Source organism: Osmerus eperlanus, chromosome 4, assembly GCF_963692335.1.
Source record: "Osmerus eperlanus chromosome 4, fOsmEpe2.1, whole genome shotgun sequence".
Lineage (NCBI taxonomy): Eukaryota > Metazoa > Chordata > Actinopteri > Osmeriformes > Osmeridae > Osmerus > Osmerus eperlanus.
Genome location: NC_085021.1, coordinates 21,822,915 through 21,836,311, shown reverse-complemented (window position 1 = coordinate 21,836,311; position 13,397 = coordinate 21,822,915). Strand labels below are relative to the sequence as shown.

General features: G+C 48.5%; 1 protein-coding gene across 13 annotated transcripts in view; it reads left to right on the top strand.

The window, feature by feature from the left end:
- The window catches only part of kif1b (kinesin family member 1B), a 71,635-nt gene that overhangs the window by 1,712 nt on the left and 56,526 nt on the right, over window positions 1–13,397 (top strand). The window lies entirely within an intron of this gene.

Below are 13,397 nucleotides of genomic sequence, written 5' to 3'. Positions count from 1 at the left end.
CAGACACTCTTGCTCTCTCTCACACACACACACACACACCGGCAGAATGTCTGCTCCATGTTGTTCATCCTCAGTGACGGTGTGAGTCGGAGGAGGAGGACAGTAGGAGGAGAACTTGAGAACAGTAGGGTCAGAACCTAGAATGAGAACAGGGTGATAATTCTGATTCTGAACAGAAGGATGAGAACTTGAGAACAGTATTGGAGGGGAAAAGAAGGAAGATAATTTGAGAATGTGAGAAGATAGGGAACAGAAGATGGAGAACAGTATGGTGAGAACTTGAGAACAGATGGGTTAGAACAGTAGGTAGAGAGCAGTAGGATTAGCAGAGCAAACGAACCACAGCTGCTGAACAGCAGTCTGAACAGGGATTCTACATTTACATTTAGTCATTTAGCAGACGCTCTTATCCAGAGCGACTTACAGTAAGTACAGGGACATTCCCCCAAGGCATGTAGGGTGAAGTGCCTTGCCCAAGGACACAACATCATTTTGGCACAGCCGGGAATCGAACTAGCAACCTTCTGATTACTAGCCCGATTCCCTAACCGCTCAGCCACCTGACTCCCATTCTAAACAACAGCCTCTCAGTTTGGAGTCCTTCCCCTGCCAGAGCTGCATGGCTGAGAGGCTAAGGTGTCAGAAAGGCTAAGCTGGTTCAGACAGGACTGGAGCTGAATGTGCCTGGTCCTGCGGGCTCTCTGGGGGGGTTAACCACTGTTTTCGTCCCAGAGTGACAAGCCTGGTGGATGATGTCAGTGGTGTTCATCCTCGTCTCTCTCTTGTATCTCTCTCGATTTTTAGCACCTGATTTTGTTTAAAGATACACAACCTTCATTTGCAGTCAGTCACTGTGTAAGCTTGTGTCGTTGGTCTCCTTCGAATAGCACATGATGCCGATTGGTGATTAAGATGGATGTTGTGTGGACACACTTGATATTTTGCTCAAAGCTCGGGTTTGTGTCATCCACACAACATCATGTGTCTTAGTGGCACTGAGCCACAGAAGAGAAATGGTTGGACGGAGATAAACCGGTACTGTTGCTCTTTTGGGGGTGGGGTGAAAGTGAAAGATTAGTTATTGAAGTGGTTTGGAAGTCAGGCTGAAGGAAAGGATGCTTCCAAAAAGACTTTGTCAAAGACAAAACAGTTTCCCCAGGAGAGACGCTGTCTGGATGAAGTTGTGAATCCGGCCTGCCTGTGATTCTTCATGTCCTCCTTTAGAAAACAAAAACGTTTTCCTTAAACTGCCATTGAAGGGCACAACATAACCATCAGGTAAATGTCACACACGTCAGCTCGTGTTTGATGAGCGAGAACGTTTTAGAAACCTGTTCTGTGAACCAGTTTTGGAGTTTATTGGTCTTGGTCGTTTGTCTCTTAGCTCATCAGCTGATGTGAGTTTTTGGGTTGAAGGGGAAAAAAGAAATGTATGCAGGAAGGTCACGGACGCTACAATACAGTGTTTATCTAAAATAAAAAAACGGACAAAATCTTGCAGACAAATTAAATTATCTGCGTTCTTGATTCGAGTGTCTGTGGATTTCTGTTGTGGCCTTGACCACAGGGGGTGGCCGGCGTGATGCGGTGGTTTGTAGCAGAGCAGCGGAGGGATATGCAGTGTTTCTGGGGGGGTGGTGAGGCTGCAGTAAGACGGTTCTCACCTCCCGTCACATGGGCAGGTTGCAGAATGGGGAGCTGGCGCTCAGCCCAGCCTGATCAGGCCTCCACTGCTGCGAGGCTGTCTCATTAGGATGCTGAGAGATCGTAGCCTGTATCACACACACACACGTTCACATACCAGACACACAGTGCATGCACATGCACACACACACACACACACTGTGCACACCTCCGCCTCACACACACACACACACACAGTGGCACAAGGCGCCCTCTCTGTGGGTCATTTTTCAGTTGATTTACATTTCTCTACTGGAGCGTTTCTTCATGACATCCCTCTGCTGTGCTCAGTCACAACACTCCCTGTTCACCTGTTCCTGTTGTCTTCTGCTTCCTGGGATGGAGGGCGGCTTCAACATGCGGTCAAGGACTCGCAGGCTTGATTGCTCACTTGAATTCATCCATTTTTTGGTTTCTATGGAAACCTCTGTGTCGTAAACTGTACTTTGGAGTGGCTTCAACATTTATTTTGAAAAGTTAAGAGTGAAAATGTTATTTATTTTGGTATGTAGTATGCTATTAGAGATCTTTTGCCATAGTGGTTGGTGCTTACCTCCCGTAAGATCCCCACATGTGCTTGTGGATGTATCAGGTCACATCTTATTTGTTATCATGTCCAAGGAATTTCTATAGATCTGCCCTAAATCAAACCTAATCTCAGAAGAAGGAAAACAGCTGGTGTTGTACAGAGGACACACACTGTGTTTTGAAAAGACAGATTTACTGTCTGGAATTTCCCCATCGAATCATTTGGAGACACTTGTTACTCTGGTCACTTTTCAGCCTCTCGGATCTTGTTCTCGCTACTGTGTGTGAGAAATGACAGTAACCTCTGTTGTTCAAAGGAGACAGAGAGAGCTGTCAGCTTCATGTTACGTGTCTGTAAAGATGCCTGGTCAGCTTGCTTAGAACAGCTGTTTAAACCGGGTTGTGTCACACCCCTTATTATTTTCATTCGCCCAAGGGCAGTGTGTGTGCGTACCTGTGTGTGTGTGTGTGTGTGGGTGTGTAGCAAGGGGCCAGGCTACACCCTAACCCCTTTGCCCTCTACTCCGAGAGGGGTAGCCTTTCAACGATGGGGATTGAGGAGGCGGTAAATTGATTACTGGGCGAACAGCGAATCCTGGTTCTCTGAGAGCATGGAGGACCTGATACAGGCCTCTCAGCGCAGCCCCTCATGGCTTACCAGAGCCAATGTCATTAGAGGGAGATGGAGGGAGGGTGTAAGTGGTGCTGCCTGATGTAACGTCCTCTCTCTGGACGAGGAGCCCTGGGTGGAGACCATAGCCTGGCCCTCCTTCCAGCATGATCCTGGTGTGTTTACATTTACATTTAGTCATTTAGCAGACGCTCTTATCCAGAGCGACTTACAGTAAGTACAGGGACATTCCCCCGAGGCAAGTAGGGTGAAGTGCCTTGCCCAAGGACACAACGTAATTTGGCATGACCGGGAATCGAACTGGCAACCTTCGGATTACTAGTCCGACTCCCTCACCGCTCAGCCACCTGACTCCTGTTGAGCAGTCGCGGGGGTACACACACACACACACAATTGCACATACACTCACACACACACAATCGTGCACATACACTCACACACACGTACACACACACACACAGGCCCCTGGGTCATTACGTAACCTGCTGTGTTATTTTTCTCCACTCAACCGAACCTGAGAATAAGGCTCATGTATGAAGTAGTCACAGCAGTGTTGAGCAAGTATCCGTGTGTGTGTTAGCGCGAGAGGCTAACCAGGCTAACTGGGATGTAACTGGGATGTTAGGAGCCTCTATGTTAGCGCGAGAGGCTAACCAGGCTAACTGGGATGTTAGGAGCCTCTATGTTAGCGCGAGAGGCTAACCAGGCTAACTGGGATGTTAGGAGCCTCTATGTTAGCGCGAGAGGCTAACCAGGCTAACTGGGATGTTAGGAGCCTCTATGTTAGCGCGAGAGGCTAACCAGGCTAACTGGGATGTTAGGAGCCTCTATGTTAGTGTGACAGGCTAACCAGGCTAACTGGGATGTTAGGAGCCTCTATGTTAGCGCGAGAGGCTAACCAGGCTAACTGGGATGTTAGGAGCCTCTATGTTAGCGCGAGAGGCTAACCACGCTAACTGGGATGTTAGGAGCCTCTATGTTAGTGTGACAGGCTAACCAGGCTAACTGGGATGTCAAGAGCCTCTCTGTGTCTCGTTGGATTCACATGTCTTTGGTTCCTTTCAGTTTCACTGTCCAATCATCGACAGAGATACTGGTAGAGAGCGAATGTGTTGAACTCCATGGGTCCATATTTATATGAATAATGTTTGTATGGTTACGCTTCTAAGCATTTGACAAACTGCTCAGTGGTGAGTTTGTAGTCATGCCTTCACACGTGTAAAGATGTGTAGTAGAGGGTCCACTCCGGTCGAAACCCTTTTGTCATTATCTGCTGATAACGTTCCGCTGAGTTTCCTTCAACTGAGTTCAGGATGGATTTTGACCTTTTGATGGGAAAAAACCAACAAACCCAAATTCCACTGGGACCGACTGAACAAAGCCCTGAGAGGGATAGCGAGAGGGCCTGACTGAGATAACCAAGACGTCAATCAAATCCAGCTCCACTGATATAGGCTAGATGGCGGGTTGTTGAAAGAAGTACGATACGATACAATGAACTTTATTGTCCCGCTCAGGGAAATTTGTCTTGGTCTCTGTGGTGCGTCATAAATGCCTTGACAGTCACAATAACAACAAACAATACATCCTCAGCCAAACATTATCAACAGTTACATAACAGTATTGCACATATCCCATAACATAACACATACATACACCTCATAATAATACATGCTATAAGATCACTGTAATAAAGGCATTATTAGAGAGAGAGAGAGGCAGAGAGAGAGAGAGAGGCAGAGAGAGAGAGAGAGGCAGAGAGAGAGAGAGAGGCAGAGAGAGAGAGAGAGAGGCAGAGAGAGAGAGAGAGAGAGGCAGAGAGAGAGAGAGAGAGAGGCAGAGAGAGAGAGAGGCAGAGAGAGCGAGAGAGAAAGGCAGAGAGAGAGGCAGAGAGGCAGAGAGAGAGAGAGAGGCAGAGAGAGAGAGAGAGGCAGAGAGAGAGAGAGAGGCAGAGAGAGAGAGAGAGGCAGAGAGAGAGAGAGAGGCAGAGAGAGAGAGGCAGAGAGAGGCAGAGAGAGGCAGAGAGAGGCAGAGAGAGGCAGAGAGAGAGAGAGAGAGAGAGAGAGAGAGAGAGAGAGAGAGAGAGAGAGAGAGAGAGAGAGAGAGAGAGAGAGAGAGAGAGAGAGAGAGAGAGAGAGAGAGAGGAGATGACTACAAAAGCCAGGGTGATTTCCGGCGCCACGGTTTGGGCTAAGGGAAGGTCATGCTACCGCTGAGTCTTCCACAGACGTGGGCGGCTGACCTGATTATGGCCGCTAATCCTGGAGCTGGCCCGAGGTCTTCCCAGCTCTGAACCCTAATCCCCCAGGCCCTCACAGGTGCTAAGCACACACCCTCTCTGGGTGTTACCTCCCGCTCCACACTGATCCCACGCTGGCGTTGTTTAGACGTGGGACTGACGCACATTTGCAGTAGTTGAAGAGCATACACAGGTTCCAGACCGGGCCCCTAATGAGGTGAGCAGACAGACAGAGACAGTCTGTCTGGAAGTAAATGTAATTAAACCTGTGACAAGAGTTTTATGTTTTTTTTTACACCTTTAATCATTGTTGTTCAGCTGGATTTCATGAATTTAACTGTGGAGTACTGTATAAATGCAGCATACCTGCCTAGCAACCAGGCAAGCCTGTCTCAGTCTATAACACGTCTTTTCGACAGCCCCAGGAAGCCATTACACCGTCCCTGGTGATCGCATGCCATTCACTCTCATGATGGAGGACACCTCAAGCACGCAATAGTTCCATACTGGACTAAACATTCTGATTCAGGGAAACTGCTTTAAGGAAATAGCACTTACTTTTTAGCCTATTCGCTTCATGTTAAAACCTTGGTGAAGAAAAGGACCTTGACATTGTATTTATTTTGCTTAGTCATTGGTATCGGGTAATAGTTTGTTGAAGGGCTGGTACTTGTGAGAGAAGCCGTGCAGTAAACTACCCAGAGTAACGATACATGATCTTTCGCACACAAAAGCCTATTAATAAACTGCTGGACTCTGCACACTGCTGTTTCACCTCTAAAGACGTCTGCCAGTTGTGGTTTTCTCACTCGTCACCTCTCTCCTTCACTCCTCCAGTGTTATCTTCTACTGCGTTTCAGTTTGACACAGTGCTTTGTTAACACTGAAGATGGTCCCTCAGAGAACGGCTTCCACGAACCATGTCCTCAATCTAACAAGGACCACAGCCTATAGCCATCTTGAAACTGTAACCCAAACTTTGGTTTTGGTTATACAGCCCACAAGTCCCACCTCCACTAAGCCCCTCCTTCCTCTCAGTTCTCTTTCCAAAATCAAAACCTTGATGAGTCAAGTATTTTTTTTATTTTTTTTTGCTACATATTTCTCTGACTGACATCATGACTCGTAATGTGTTGCAGATGTGTCCTGAAGTTTAAGACACTAATAAAATAAGGATCAGTAAAGTTGCTGTGATGCTTTCTCAAGTTCCCCTTTTATGGATACAGTGTGTATTATCCTGAGAGAAAAATATAAGTTCCTTGCACTTGGATATCCATGATATTTGTGTTTTTGTCCAAAAGGGGAACTGTAACCAAATCTCTCTGGTTTTAGTGACTGTGCCAAACCAACACTGTACAAAACAAGCAATCTAAAACTAAAGCCTACAACAGACATGTAAATTGAGTAAACTGTTTATAAATAAATGAATATAAATTGCGATTTCTGATGCTCCTCAAGCTGAGGCTAAGCACAGGACAATCAGCTGATAGGAATCTCCTATCTGTCCCAGGTTTAAATTCAGTGGTACACAGTGGTCATGCGTTATAAAGATACCATCTGCTCACGCTATATTAGCTGACGCACCAACAGAAAATCGTACAAATTGATTATCATCATAATATTGCATCCGTTCTTGTCTACCTATCTACACTGGCACAGTGATGGAGAGGGTGATGGAGAGGGTGATGGAGAGGGTGATGGAGAGGGTGATGGAGAGGGTGATGGAGAGGGTGATGGAGAGGATGATGGAGAGCCATCATTTCAATGTTCACCTTTCAGAGGTTATTTTCCAATAATGGGTTGGTGGCAGTTTAGTTTCCACCTCAGTATTTTGAGTATGCTAGCACTTCCCACTGTGTGTGTGTGTGTGTGTCTTTGGGTGCATTTTGTGGCTTGCTGTGTGTTCCTTCCTGCAGAGGGGAAGGAGTAGAGGGAGATGGAGGAGCAGAGAGAGGAGGAGGGAAATGGAGGAGCAGAGAGAGGAGGAGGGAAATGGAGCAGAGAGAGGAGGAGGGAAATGGAGCAGAGAGAGGAGGAGGGAAATGGAGGAGCAGAGAGAGGAGGAGGGAAATGGAGGAGCAGAGAGAGGAGGAGGGAAATGGAGGAGCAGAGAGAGGAGGAGGGAAATGGAGGAGCAGAGAGAGGAGGAGGGAAATGGAGGAGCAGAGAAAGGAGGAGGGAAATGGAGGAGCAGAGAGAGGAGGGAGATGGAGGAGCAGAGAGAGGAGGAGCAGAGTGGAGGGAGATGGAGGAGCAACGAGAGAAGGGAGATGGAAGAGCAGAGAGAGAAGGGAGATGGAAGAGCAGAGAGAGAAGGGAGATGGAAGAGCAGAGAGAGAAGGGAGATGGAGGAGCAGAGAGAGAAGGGAGATGGAAGAGCAGAGAGTGGAGGGAGATGGAGGAGCAGAGAGAGAAGGGAGATGGAGGAGCAACCAGAGAAGGGAGATGGAGAAGCAGAGAGAGAAGGGAGATGGAAGAGCAGAGAGAGAAGGGAGATGGAAGAGCAGAGAGTGGAGGAGGAGGGAAATGGAGGAGCAGAGAGAGAAGGGAGATAGAGGAGCAGAGAGTGGAGGGAGATGGAGGAGCAGAGAGAGAAGGGAGATGGAGGAGCAGAGAGTGGAGGGAGATGGAGGAGCAGAGAGTGGAGGGAGATGGAGGAGCAGAGAGAGAAGGGAGATGGAGGAGCAGAGAGTGGAGGGAGATGGAGGAGCAGAGAGTGGAGGGAGATGGAGGAGCAGAGAGAGAAGGGAGATGGAGGAGCAACCAGAGAAGGGAGATTGAGAAGCAGAGAGAGAAGGGAGATGGAAGAGCAGAGAGAGAAGGGAGATGGAAGAGCAGAGAGTGGAGGAGGAGGGAAATGGAGGAGCAGAGAGAGAAGGGAGATGGAGGAGCAGAGAGTGGAGGGAGATGGAGGAGCAGAGAGAGGAGGGAGATGGAGGAGCAGAGAGAGAAGGGAGATGGAGGAGCAGAGAGAGAAGGGAGATGGAGGAGCAGAGAGTGGAGGGAGATGGAGGAGCAGAGAGTGGAGGGAGATGGAGGAGCAGAGAGTGGAGGGAGATGGAGGAGCAGAGAGTGGAGGCGGGGGATGGAGGAGCAGAGAGTGGAGGCGGGGGATGGAGGAGCAGAGAGTGGAGGCGGGGGATGGAGGAGCAGAGAGTGGAGGCGGGGGATGGAGGAGCAGAGAGTGGAGGCGGGGGATGGAGGAGCAGAGAGTGGAGGCGGGGGATGGAGGAGCAGAGAGTGGAGGCGGGGGATGGAGGAGCAGAGAGTGGAGGCGGGGGATGGAGGAGCAGAGAGTGGAGGCGGGGGATGGAGGAGCAGAGAGTGGAGGCGGGGGATGGAGGAGAGGCGGGGGATGGAGGAGAGGAGGGGGATGGAGGAGAGGCGGGGGATGGAGGAGAGGAGGGGGATGGAGGAGAGGCGGGGGATGGAGGAGAGGCGGGGGAGGGGAAGCAGCTACCATGTAGCAGCTTCGGGAGAGAGTCGGTGAAAGTGGTGAAGGGGCGGCGGTCACGTGCGGGAGAGCGTGAGGACACGACACATCTGAGCTACCGAAAAAGATGAGGCTTCTGCCGGCGTCGCAGGTTCCCCTCCCCCCTCCCCGTTCACAACACGCTCAGGAGTGGAGGAGAGACCGAGACAGAGAGATGATGTTCACTCGCTGACCCAACCTCTGGCGAAGGTGGTTGTTGTTGTCTTATCGGCTCGGCGCCTCTCCCGAGATGGATGTCTAACCCTCGTGCTGCCTTCGGGTCACATGACCCAAAGGTTCATAACGAACCATCGTTGTGTTTACCCAATACAAAAACAAATAAAAAAGATTTTCTTTTAACCTTCGCAATGTGGGGGGTCTGAGACAGCCCAACGGTTAAAAGAAAATGCTTCACTTTGTTTTTGTATGCGGTAAAGTTGTAATACGACGGTGGGTCACAACGACTGATGGGTCAGAATGACCCGAAGATAACACAAAGGGTTAACAGTTCCTTCTCCAAGTAGGATGGTATCCTTTTGGCTGCTGGACTCCAGCCAAAACAGATCCATTAGGTTTATTAATATTACTGGAGATGAAGCCCAAAGTCCCTCTCCCATGCCTGACATGTTAGTGCAGCACAGTACACGAGTCCTGTGAAATCCCCGAACCCCTCCGACTGGACGGTTCATCGAGTTTAGCATGAGACGGACCACGAGTCGGAAAAGTGTGTGTGCGCGTCTGTCTGTGTGTTTTGTGTGATTGTACAAGTGGGTTTTATATGTGCGATTGTATGAATGTCTCTATATCCTTGCAGACGTGCAGTTTGGGTAATGGGAAAGACGAGCATGGCTAGGAGACGCGTTTGTCCGAAAACAAACGTGATCCAAACTGGCCTGAGGATGAAACTGTATTGAAGGGTGCAGAGCTGTATGGGACACACTCTCTAATATACTTACAGCATTCTGCATTCTATAACAGCATAGAGAAGGTGGCTTACTGTTGGAATCGTTTGCATTCCGATATCAATCTGATGTTCCAATCCAACGCTCAATGTTCTATTTAAGTCAACACCATTAGAAGTGTTGCCATGTTTCTCCTGCAGAGTCTCTGTACTCACAGTTCTCTCCCAGCTCCATCCTTCTATCCTTGCAAGACAGCTGAATTCATGAGACCACGCAAGCATCCATCTCGCCAAGCTCCAAGTTATCCATCTGTGCCCGAACCGCAGTGGTTCCTCAGTCCTGTGAGGAACTACTGGCAGATACAGGCATAGTTCAAGTTAGCCCATGATAGGCGAGGATAGATAGTTCATCCAATCACCTGCCAAGTATTTTTTTTTTCAACTTTCCACACAGTCTCCAAGAACGACTTCCCAGATGGGTATGTAACAAACCCTCCAGCGAGTCGGTTCACCCATCCTCCCGCAGCTCCCTGACGACGCGAGTTGGAGCTCAGGCCTCAGAATGGTGTGTTTTTGTACTTGAGGTCGGGACCCTGCCTACTCCTTTCCCGTTCTGGCCTGCTACCCAGGACTGGTGGAACGAGCACTGCACTTTCCCACAGCTAGACCTGAATTTGGGTTTAGTCCTGAGCCCCAGCCCCAGCCCCAGCCCCAGCCCCAGCCCCAGCGCTGTTCTTCTCCCAGGCACTGGTGTCTCCCTGGCCTCCCCCAGACCCAGAGAGCTGAATGAGGGAGGCTAGCGGGAGAGCTTTGTAGTCCAGGCACGACAAGCTGGTGGGACACCATGTTCTCTGTGGATCATTCATGAGACAGGGATGGAGGGAGGGTAGAAAGGGTGAAAAGTAGGGAGAGAGAATGAGAAAGTACGAGAGATGGTGATTGGTTCCCTGGAACCTCTGCCTTGGAAATACGTCTGTCTCATGCTGCTCAGCTGGGCTAATACCTTACAGCTAATTGTGATTACACGCACACACAGACACACGCACGCACGCACGCCCACACACACACACACACACTGAGTTTGTCATTTCCACCGGCCACAGGGGAGATAAACACTAGATAAAATCAGGAGATAAGACTTCTGTTGTCAATATTTGGGCTTCCTGAGAGTATACTATTCTCTAACTCGTTTGAAAAACACTTTATTAGCACTTTTAATTTAAGAATTTACCATATTGTCATGTGAGAGACTCAGACTCAGGCGCTCAAGAGAGGCAGACTTTCTCTCAGTAGAAGCTAGCTGAGTAAACACCCTCCTCCCTTTGTAAAATGAATGTCTGCTGAGAGACCATCATGAGTGTTAGCCATACAAACCTTCCGTGTCTGTGTGGCCCATGGCAACAAGGTCAACCATGGGATGAAGATGGAAATCCAGTTTATGATTCTGTAAAATCTCTCAACCAATCTAAGCGATGCGTTCCCACATTGCAGTGAAGATTGGCAAGTGTGATTTACTATTTCCCTGCAGAACCAACAACATACTGTGCAAGTCTTGCACCACTTTTTACGCAAATATTTATTTGTCTTCTGTGTTTGTGTGGTAGTATATATGCATAATGTTAACTTAGTCTTTTTTCTTAACGTTTTCAAACAAATGTATTTGTGCCTAAGACTTAGTAAGTACAGTAGGCACAGTAGGCCTACTGTACTTACTGGCCCCTCCAAAGTCATTTTGGGAATGAGACCTCTTGCCTTGGCTGTGCTCTCTGACAGACAGTTTAACCTGCGCAGGCTGATGTTTGGAAAGCTTTCCAGGACAAGTAGCTAATTTTAAAATGGGACAAGCTTCAGTGTAAATAGGTGCACTATGTCTTGGTGAGTGAAGTTGAGGCCTCTCCCATGGTTTATCCAGGAACACCGCTAGCTTGTAAAAACATTTGATAAACCAAAGATTGTATCTCACAAAACCCAGATGCAAGTGTTTTTTAAGATACATATCTAAAATACAATCATCTTTCCCTGACTGTTCTTGAATAAAAATGTCCCTTTTTAAATAATGTATGTGGATTTAATCTCCATATCCCTTTGATTTATTTATTTTAAATTATATTACATGCTTTCATCATTAACAGTTTTGCGGGCTAGGATGCCAGAGTTCGTAACACTGTCAGGGTCTTGCAGTAGCCTGCCCTGCCCCCCTCACACGACACGGGAAGCGGTAGGAAAGACCTTTGATCTTTGGCAAGGCACCTGCACGAGGGAGGAAGGGAAGGGAGAGAGCTGCTCCATGAGAATGTGTGCCTCTCGGGAGCACAGATGAAACGTAGATATTTCCTACTCTTCTAAGACGGGATCCTGTAAAATCACCTGAACACTATGCCGTTATGGTACAGCCGGTAAGCTGGTTGTAGGCCTACTTGTGTACGAGACGGCTTCCTTGTCCCCTTGGCTCCCCCTCCCGCTTAGTGATTTAGAAATTATGCAAATATAGTTTCATGGTCATATTTCACAACGTCAGCTTAAAAAATAAATACATTTTACTGTTGTCCTTTTTTTCCATGGGACGAGTTGGTGCATTCATGCATGTCAGTACCTTAGTTGCAAGGCCAGTGAGTGTACCCCTCGCTATTGTCGTTTTCTATGGAGCTGGTGAATGTAACCTTGCTGGCGCTGCACGTTCTCTCTCTGGTGGCTTCTAGAATCCTCTCTGCAACCTCTCTGTCACCGTCCAGGACCGTCTGTCCAAGCTGCTATGGCAGAGCCCACTCGAGCGCTAGCGCTAACCAGTTTGTCAAACTCTACTATGTGTAGGGAGCCAGTCCTGTGGGTTTGGGTTAGCTGTTTTGAAGCCTTGTTTCGATTTTTTTTTACGGGATGATGAGGATGATAATGGATAATATTCATGAAATATTTTAAGGTTAAACGGGTTAGATTTGACCCAAAGTCAGTTGGAGTATGTTAGGACCCTGTGAACATACACTCCGATGTGTAGCGCGTTAGATTGTACTGTTGGCAATGTGTGGCGTTAACTTTGTGGCGCTCGCTTGTGTAGTGCACCTTGTGTAACGCTAGCTTCAGTAGCGCTAGCTTCTGCAGGCAGTGCCTGTGGGTTGCCAGGAGACGGGACCGTCCTTGGGAGTTCTTTGTGGCCAGAAGTGAAGCGGTGTGTAGCGGAAAGGTTGGGTCGTCTGAACTCCACCCATTCCTTCCTGTCTGTCAGTGGTGCTTCTCCTTTCGACATGGGTAGGACCAACAGCCATCTGCTGCAGTATAAATAGACAGCACTCAAGGTTCAGCACCTGGCTTTCAGACCAAGACTTGGACTCACTACCCCAGGGGTTTTCAGACAAATAGAAAGACAACCACACCTACTATCAACCCCACACCCACCCCAAAAAAACCAACCCAATTTAGTTTAGTGTTCCCTCACAAAAGAGGTTTCTCTCCCAGCTGCTGCTACGACCAGTGTTTGGCAACCTGTATTATACTGTAACCTAAAACAAGGCCACGGCTGGTTTCAGAGGAAATTGTGCCGATGCATTAACAGCTGTGCAACCAGATTAAAACGAAAGTCTGGGTCGCGTAACACCATGACTTCCTTGTTGTCACAGTTATTTAGGTCATTGCATCCGTGGATGATCCAATGTCAAGTTTGTAGCTTTTCACCGTCATGGTAGAGATAAGATCCTCTTTATGATACTCTTCGAAGTGCCTGCCTGGCCTGTTATCTACGTGTTTATACAGACTGCGCCAACACAGCACACTCGAGAAGGGGGGGGAAAATGCCGCTGACCCCAGTCGCCCCGCAAATCCAAAAGAGTCTGAGCCATAGAAAAGGTCCCCGTTATATTGATGAACGAGGCAAAGCAAAACGGCAACGAGGGGGTTATCGCGAGGCTGTGTGAGTGAAAAGGGTCGTTGTCTACGGCAGAGGGGAACAGGA